Source organism: Pinus tabuliformis, chromosome 1_1 (assembly GCF_031772625.1).
Source record: "Pinus tabuliformis cultivar Carrire ecotype Pingquan chromosome 1_1, CPIR1, whole genome shotgun sequence".
Taxonomy (NCBI): Eukaryota; Viridiplantae; Streptophyta; class Pinopsida; order Pinales; family Pinaceae; genus Pinus; species Pinus tabuliformis.
The window spans coordinates 219034753-219044665 of NC_142297.1; positions in this window are offsets into that span (position 1 = coordinate 219034753).

Sequence of the window (9913 nt, forward strand, 5' to 3'; positions counted from 1 at the left end):
GTGAGATGCAACGCACTTAGCCAGTGGAGCAGCTGAGAAGTTTTTCATGGAGAACTTCTGGGAGAAGCTGTAATCTGTTGACCTTGTTCCTTTAGGGGTTAGAACAACACTTTTAGGGATTTAGGAGCCCTTGGTTTATGGACATTTCATGCTTGGGGTTGTAGGGCCCAAAAATGTCTATAACAGTTGCCCCCTAAAGCATGAGGTCGTTAATCTTTTGATGTCGGGTGAAATGCTTTATTATGAGGATCCGAAGTTCTTTCAATGCTGGGAGGAGACCTATAATAAGATACAATACAATACATTATCTTCATAATATTTTCATGATCTAGCTGAGGCGGGCATTCCCATGCTCAGCTTTATAAATTCATTTTCATGTACATAAGACAGACAATCGTCTGAGTGTAGACTGATGATTCTGATAGAGCCATCATCCTTTTGATTGGATGATTATCTATGCAGCAATGATGTACATTTGATGTCTTTATTTCCCTGAATATATATCGCAGCCTGGATGGATGAAACTAGATCCGGGGTCTTCAATCTCATTCGATCTTCACTCGAAGTACAAGTCGATCCATGTGAAAGCTGTTCTGGAGTCGAACATGGAAAGACATCACCTGATTACCAGCCAATGATGTAAGCTGTTAACAGGCATGAGAGGAGTCACCGATAATGATAATGACCCTCAAGGTACTGCAGTACAATTCACGTGGTGTGAATAAAGGACTTGGCATCGAACACCACGCAAAATCGTTCGGTCGAAGGCCATTGATGTAAACCTATCGCCGGAAGTGAGAAACTTGCCATTGAGGCATGCAAGCTTCAAAGTACTGAATGGGGTGTTCCTAGATCAACTTATTGGATAATGAGCTGATGTCGACAAGAAGTGATCCGTCATAGGAGGGCCTTAATGAATCCCACATCAATGACACGGAACGGAGCAAATGATTTTAATGGAGGTGAAAACGATCTGGTGATATAAGGTTCAGGGTGGCGGTCATGAAAGAATGTAGTATAAATGTATGGTATTGGGTGAGACACAGGTGAATTCTCTGAATGACTTCTCTTGAACATATCGGCGACACTGATGTGATGGATTGGTAGCATTAACCCCAAATGTGGATGGTATGATGGGACCATGGTGATGTGACCGGTGAATGAAACAACCCAACCCGACTCGGACATAGAGTGGAAGTGTCATGTTCAAGAGCGATTTGCTACCAACAAAGTTTCTTCAAGTTTTCTTCCCAATTTTCCCCAGTCATTGTTGACCATTACCTCTTTATCTTTGTCAAGCTTGAGGAGGATAACATATTCTTGTTCTATAATTTTCCCTTCGGGCAAACCCATCGCTGTGTTTGAACGAGCCTAACGATAGTGAAACTCGTTCTCATCTATAGACAAGTTTGTCGCTATTAAAATTTTAACGAGTTTAACGACAAAGATATCTCGGTCCTTTTCAATTTTAGAGAGTCTGAAAAGGAACGTAAAGGTAACTCCAAAATTCCTTTTTTGTCATCTAATCCCTTAAGTCCGAAAAAGTATAAAACAATACAGAAGGGATGAATTTTCGATACTTTTAACGAGCCGAACAAAACAAGTGCTCGATATTTTTGTGTAATAATCCCTCGGGTCCAAAAAGATTAAAATCTAGAGGAGGGATAGCACTTCCTGTCCCTTTAACGAGCTGGAGAGGCCAATGGCTCAGCAATCTTTTCATATTTTACGAGTCAGTTGAAAAGAGCTTAAAGGAGACTCGTCTTTTGAGGAACGAGTGATAAAATGGGTAGCAGCTGATTCCAGGTAAGGTTTGGAATTTTCCAATCATGGCAGTGTTACAAGGATGGCTAGTGAAATCACTCTTCATAGCTGTTCCTCAAAATGGGTAAACAATCAAATGGGGGTGAATGATCGGCCAATGCAAAAGTGGAGGTGATGGTGCAAATACGACCAAGGCTTTAATGGCTGAAGTACTACATTCATGATGGTTATTTACCGGGGAATAGTTCATTTTTTAACGAGCTTAAATGCGGAGGGAAACATTTGCTCATGGCTTATGTTTATTTTTTTAACGAGCTTGAACTATGTGCTAAAACTGCTTGATTAATCCAGTCAAGTGATAAGAATGTCTCATATATAAAACGACAACTTTAGAGTTTTTCCCCACATCATTTCTTTATGCAAGTTAGGAAATGACCCATCCTACGAGTTTAAAGGGTTAGAGGACCTACAAATTTAAAAAATAAATAGTCACTCTTCGCTTGCACGCCAAAAGGTTTGCATGCCCCCAGGTATAAAACAGAGTTTCAAGGTCACCTTTTATTCGAGCTGACAAAACATTTGTTTTATCAGGAAAGGTATACCTCTTTCAGGTTACCAAAGATTGTTCTATTCACAACGCAAACAAAACACTTCTTCGGCGATGTCTACCGAAATAGACAAAGGTGAGTGAAGGAGGCTACCCCACTCACATAACTTTGACAAGAGAATCTTGTTCCAGAATAACCCCCTCTTCCAATCATGGACGGGAGTACAGACTAGTCATATTCTCTCGCGGAAACCTACCCTATACCTGAAGTTTTCCTGCCGAAGTAGACCAGGGTGCATGCCCCCTGGGTTTCAGTCATGTCTCCCCGAATCACTCGCGCTCATCGGGTGGACGGACTGGGGATTGAGACATTTCTTGCGTGAAAAGACCATTCAGGGATGCTATATGACTATTTGCTATGCTTGATCCGGGAAATGAAAGCTGGTCTATGAGCTTGACCACTCTTCCTTCGTGCGGAAAACACATCACTCTAAAGAGTGATGAGACAATGGCTCTCATGTAATAAATATAGTCTCGTCCAAGGAGTAGATTGTAATCCAGGGGTCCTTGAACTACCATTACGTTCATGTGAACGGTTTTCCCTCTCAATGTTATGGGCACATTGGGAAGGATCCCTAACGGTCGATCGGTTCCTTTATCAAAGCCTGTTAGATTTCTCATCTCAGGCAAAAGCGATGGCGAACCAAGCGCTTTCCAAGCAGTTGAGGAAAGGATACTCACAGAAGCCCCTTCATCTATGATGGTACCAGCCATAACCATTCTATATATTTGAACAATGATTCGGAATGGTATACTAGCCGGTAAACGGGGTCTGCCTAGTTGATTCCAGTCGAAGGAGACAACTAGGTTGCTTGGAGGTGGGACCGAATAGACGGCCGGGTACAACTCTGACGAACTTCCTTCCTGCGGTAAAGGAACGGGTAAATTGCCCCCATGTTCGTTGGAGTCTGTGCTTATGAAAAGAATTTGGACGGTGTCATCCTTGTTCTCTTCGGTGATTGTATCATCTGAAGATGGAACCTCTGAAGGCAAGACCGGGTCAACTGCCACCTCGACCTTTTGACTTTTGTCTGGTATGGGTTCAGATGGTTTGTCTTCAATGATAGATGCTTCAGCCGACCACCTGAGCGGGCCAGCTGGATTTTCAACTAGTGATGGACTTGGCAAGAGTTTTTTATATCCAGGAGGAAGTCGTAACGGTGAAACTGAACGATCGTCCAAAACTCTTTTAGCCTCGTCTAAGAAGGGACAATGGTGGATGGCATGATCGCCTTTGCACAATTTACAAGGAAATCTATATTTTCCTTTTTGTCCTGGGGCTTCACTTTCACTAGTTGACGGTGCGTTTTCAACATGATCATCAGAGGTTGACGACACCGGGTTGTGCAAACGAGGAGACCAGTCCCTTAAGATCCGAGGGATGCAAGGACAATCTTTGTGATAGTGGTCTCCTTTGCAAATGACACATGGCGATTTAGGTTTGGTCGGTGCAGTGTGTGGATTTTCGCTAGACGACACTCGTTTGCCCCATTCGCTTTTGGCTCCTTCTTCTTCTTCTCTTTCTTCTTCTTTTCCTTCTTCTCCTTAGGTACTTGACTTTTGGCTTTACCATCCCCATCAAGTGAAGAGGAAGGAGGAGAGGAAGAATTAGAGGAAGTAGAAGGTTGGTGGGTAACTCTAGACTCGTCTAGTTGCTGGTTCGATTATTCAGGAATTTTGGTGTTCTGAACGACAAAGGTTGAGAAGAGCCATACAGGAAAACCAATTGTCAGTCCTGGAAGCGACAATGTGGCCATATGGGGTGCACCAACATCTCCCCAAGAGGAGAAGGGACTAGGATTTCCTCCAAGGGGAATTCCTTGGTTGGTGGATTCCATTTTCTCAACCCAAGATCAACGTAGGAAAGGGGTAATGAGTATTCCGTTTAAAATAAATTTTAGACACTTTGACACAGCTTGTTTTTTCAATTTTTAAGAGTCGAGAAAAAACAAAAGATGACTCTAGTCTCCTTCGATTTTTAATGAGCCTGAAGTGACAAGTGCTCAGATGGACCTTTTCTGTTAAGGAGTCTGAAAAGGAATGAAAGGGACTGCTCTAGAAATCTAGGTAGAGGCATTACCAAACCAATCGCAAAACTGCAGAATACTTTTTACGGTACAGCAGTCAATCTTCCCAAATGCTGTGTTCAGTGTATTGTGATTGATAGGGTGGAAGACACGACTTCCTATGGATAAAGGATTAAGCCTATTGGGGTCTCCCAAAATATACTTGACGGTACGTGGGAGCACAAGTCCGTACTGGCACTTATCGTCTCAAAGTGGAGGAATCACCCAACCATCAGTGAGAACAACAGTTACCAGGCTTTACGACGCCGGAATACATCTCTAGCCTAGACTTCTAAATGTTGTGCGTTAAGTTCCAAAGTGTTGTTAGATTCATTGAATTTATTTTAAGTTGATCTTGTTCATGAAGTTTTCCTTTCAGGTTCACCACGAGATGTAGATGTCATTCCTAAAATGCATCTAAGATGATAAACAAACTTTTTATCTTCTTTGTGTAATGAAAATCCTAGCTACTAAGGAAAAGAAAGACAGAATCTTTTCACAAAGAGAAAAGAGCACACTCTAAATGCACTTTCCTAAATCAAGCCAATCAGATTGTCTATATGCAAATGAACATGCATGTATTTGTTTTCGACTTTCTTAGTATATGAATGCTAAAAAGAAAGTTGATGCACAAATCTGAATTTCTTTTCAAGCGACAAATATCAACAAGTTTCTTTTCGAAATCAAAAATGGAGACGAACACAACACCTTACGATTTTGAAATGAATACTTGTTCTTGACAATAGAAAATTACAAATTCAGACCAAAAGCAATAGTAACAGGATAATCGACCATCAACAGCAATCAAACTCTTTCCTATGATTGAAATCGACACTTGCGATAGTTTCAAATCAAAGGACGACGATACGATTATGCTACTTTTGCAAAGGAGAACTGTAAATGACTCAACAAACACACAAAAACATCTGCAGTTCTTTTGTACAAAGGAGGTGGAATAACAGCAAGGAAAAGGGGTTTCAAACAGACATATACTGATCACAGGCAGCAAAATTCAGGAATAGAACTGGAAAGAATGAATCATAGATGCCAAAACTGCACGGAGCTAGTCTGATCAACGCACGTGTAACACAGAGAATTTGAAATGCAGCGCAGTTTGTCCACTCGGGAAGTGCGCTGAAGTTCAGACTCTCTGAACAGTACCTGCGCTGGGCCAGAAATGAGACTCTGTTTGGGTTCCGGGTCACAATTTGCAGTTCCGTTCTTGGGTTTTGGCCGAGCAAAAAGCAATCAGTAATGTAACAATCAGGGGTAGATCTAAGGAGGATCTAAGAGCTATCACACGGGCAATCAGATAGTTTGTGAACCAGTTGTTTAAATCATAAACAGATCTAGTAGATGGATTGAAGTAGCAGTTATCTACTTTGCATTTGCTATGGCAAGTTCAGTTCGAATGCTACCTGTAAGTTTATGAAATAGACAACAAAGAATGATAAACAAACAAACTAATTATCTCCCCAGCGGAGTCGCCATTTTGTTACAGGGAAAAGTGTCTATATAGAACTTCTCTATCCCACTAAGGTGTGACAACTACCTTAGAAACAAAAAAAGAAAAGCTATTTTCGATTTTCCTTTATGAATTATAGATAGAGAGGAACAGAAAGACCAACCTCTGTCTTGCGCTAATCTCCTGATTTGATTCCCCTCTTCTTTGATAGTCTTTAGCCACCTGCTCCCTTGCACGCCTAGCTTCACAAAGTACCTGTAAGATCATAGAAGCATAACACTATACAAAGACATGGATCTATAATCATAAACAATCTAGGATCAGAAGTAAATTGACCATACAAATATAGCAAGCATCAATGATACAAGAGCATGGAGGAAAACTTGAATAGCTTTTATTGATAAAACAAGAAAGAGCCAAGAGGAGTTACAAACAATTGTTCTGACCCAGCATCAACCTCCCAACAAAGAAGCCCCTCTTCACCTCAAACAAAGCTTAGATCACCCAACAATATGATGTTTGTCTCAAGAAACCAACAACAATTCCTTACAATATGCAAAATTCCAGCCTCTGGATCTCTGGGATGAGGGATCCATATATAGATATCTGTAAGGGGGATGAGTCAGCTTGTGATTTGATTAGTGTCTTCCCTCTGATAGTTCTTTCTTCCACTTGGAGATTGGTGGTCTCTTACTCATCCTTGGTCGAATTCAGTGAGGCAAGTGTCACAGGAGAAGTTTCTGGAAGCTTCCATTTCCTCTCCACCTCGCGGAATGACACTGCCATTTGTCATTTCTCACCCATCACACCCCACAGAATGGATTTTTGAAATGCAACGCACCCACACAGTTTATTTAGGTGAGATGCAACGCACTTAGCCAGTGGAGCAGCTGAAATGATCCTGTTTTGACCAATTCTGAGCAGTTTTTCATGGGGAACTTCTGGGAGAAGCTGTAACCTATTGACCTTGTTCCTTTAGGGGTTAGAAAAACACTTTTAGGGAATTAGGAGCCCTTGTTTTATGGACATTTCATGCTTGGGGTTGTAGGGCCCAAAAATGTCTATAACAATGAGTAATTATACTTGTTATTATGTGGCTTTCATGGCATTGTCCCTATGACAAACACCCTCCAAAAGTTTGTCTACACTTAAATTTTGGAGCCCACTGTGGATCTTGTGATCAGTCATTTTGTAGCCACTTCTTGGCTAGTTGATGCTTTATTAAGGCTTTGAGGGCCCTTCTTGGACTGTAGGTGTTGAAGTCACCTGCTCACACATGCTTAGTCAGAAACATGTTCAAGAGCGCATTATTTTACGCAAGCTTGAACAAACTAAGCACAGTCCATCAAGACAATGCATGTGCAATGTTCAACCCATGTTGACAAGTAGTGCGCACTTTCATTGACAGTCTCTCACTTTTGGCTACATTTATACTTCTATTTTGGTGAATTTTTCAAATTGTCGCTTTTGTGCACCTTTGCTTTTGTGAGTGTCATTTTCATGTTTTTTACCGTCATTTTTTATTTCTTTCACTGTAATTAGTGTCCTTTTCCTGTTATCTTTGCTCTGGCATGTGTCACTTTCACTGTTGTTCACATATCACAAGTTTCGTTTGCACTTTTCTTCTCATATCACAAGTGTCGTGTTTTAGCATGTTAAGTGTTGCATATTGTAAAAAATCTAGTTCTGGTTATTTCAAGGGGTAATGTTTGTGTTAATGATTTATCCATATTATTTAAAGATGTATCACACTCACTTCCAAAGTCTCAAGCATTGCCACACAAGTGTCGTCACTGTGATAGCAAAGTGTATCTTTAATGTTGTACTTGGAGCGAGGTATTGTAATGTTTCTACATTAAGGAAAGTATGGTTTTCACGTGTTTTGAGTGTTTTGTGATGTTTTTTCAATTGAAATAAGTGTGTGATCATGTTCAAGTGTTTATTTTATTCAAATTCCTCTCATTGATCCAACACTTAGTCAAAACTGAGAAAAATCCCTAACCGGGACACTCAGCCTCATCCAACCCTCCTGAATTGAACACTGCATAGTCTTAGTCCTCAAGTAGTAGTCTTACCTCTGGGCATTACATAATTCATAGTATCTTCCTCCCAGAATTGCGCATTGTGTAATCATAGTTCTCAATAGCAACCCTTGAGCTACATAACTGCTCAATTTTCTTCTCCAGCTAGTCCTTCATTATGCATTGTGCAACCTCAATCCTTAAGCCTTAGCCTTGAGCTCCTGAACTGCACAACTGTGAAGTCAATTGGTTTCCTCTCATTCCAAAATAGTGCAATGGGAAAATCAGTTCTAAATCCCTCAAACTTCCTCCTTGAGTTCCCCAAATGTGCAATAAATGAGCATAACCCAGCCTAAACTGCATATTGCATAGTCTCAAGGATCAATCTAGGATATTGACTTCCTGAGTCCCTCAACTGCACAGTTCCTTAGGTAAATCCTTCTAAAATTACGCATTGTTCAACCTTAAGCCTCAATCCCCAGCCTTGAGCTCTTGATCCCTTCAATTTCCCAATCCTTTAGCCTTGGCCATCTTGAACTATGCATTGCATAGTCACAAGACTCAATATCAGACCTTGGCCTCTAGAACTACACAATGCATGAGTCAGTCACCTAATCAGCCACCCATTTCAAGCCCTAATAAGTGATTTCATGAAACATGTTATATTAAGATTTTTCAGACTGATTTCATCTTTCCATGAGTGGCTTTTAACTGCAGGTACTCTATTTGATCATGATAGGATGATGACAGACGAAAAGGAGAAGGAGACCATGCTAGAATACACTTATGGAACTGAAGAGATAAGATGATCATCAAGTGAGAAGATGAAGGAACATTAGAGTACAACAAAAGACTGAAGATCAAGATCATATTGAAGACTCCTTATCTTCATTCCATGTGCTATGCAACCAGCTCACCAAATAGAAAAGATAGATCAACGACTTCAAAATTAGCCTCTTCGAGGGGGAAACCTCCTTTAATTTACACAAATGAACAATTCTTGGATGATACAAATGACAAGACCTCCTTTTTATATATAGTATTCTAAGGGGTCAAAATATAATCAAAGCCTACATAGCAATAATATTGTAAGGGCATAACAATAACAATAATTATAGGCTTCTATGGGGCACAATAATAACAATATGGGGGCTACATGGGAACAACAATATAATAAGGGGGTTGCACTAATAACAAGTAGGAGCTACACTAGTAATATATGGACCTAACATGCCCCTCTCCTCCAAAAAAGTGTTTTCCTCAACACTTGAGTAGTTCTAGATGCTTTTGTATAAAATTATCCTCCTCCAATGTGGAATCTTCAGCGGGTAAGTTCTTCCACTTGATGAGATACTCTGAAATTGATTGATTTTGTCACTGTCGGGTTCTTGATTCTATGACTGCTTCAAGTTCCAATATGATTTTTCCTTCCTCGTCAAGTTCTGGCAATATTTTTTGAATTGGGAGCTTGTCACCTATAACCTTCTTTAAGCATGAAACATGGAAAATTGGGTGTACTCGGGAAGATGCGAGAAGCTCCAATTTGTATGCCATAGTACAAATATTTTGCAGCACCTTGTAAGGACCATATTTATTTGGTGATAATTTACTATCCTTCTTAGCTTGCTTAAGGGACATTTGTTTGTATGGTTATTGCTGTAAAAATACAGAGTTGCCTACATAAACACTTATTTCGTTGTGATGTTGATTTGCATGTTGTTTAATTTGATTCTGTGCCAAAGTGAGGTTATCCTTTAAGAGTTGGAGAACTTGCTGTTGATGCTCGATGTGATCTTCCACTGCTTGAACCCTAGAATTTTCTCTTAAAGATGATTTGATGGATGGATGATGATATCCATAAAGTTCCAATGCATTACAAGATATGGTCAGATTCATTTCTTCTTTCTATGGGGTTGGTTTCTGGTGTATATCCTCTTCTTTTAATGTCTTGATCCTTTTCTCTCTCCTCTTCATAATCTATGTAAAATAA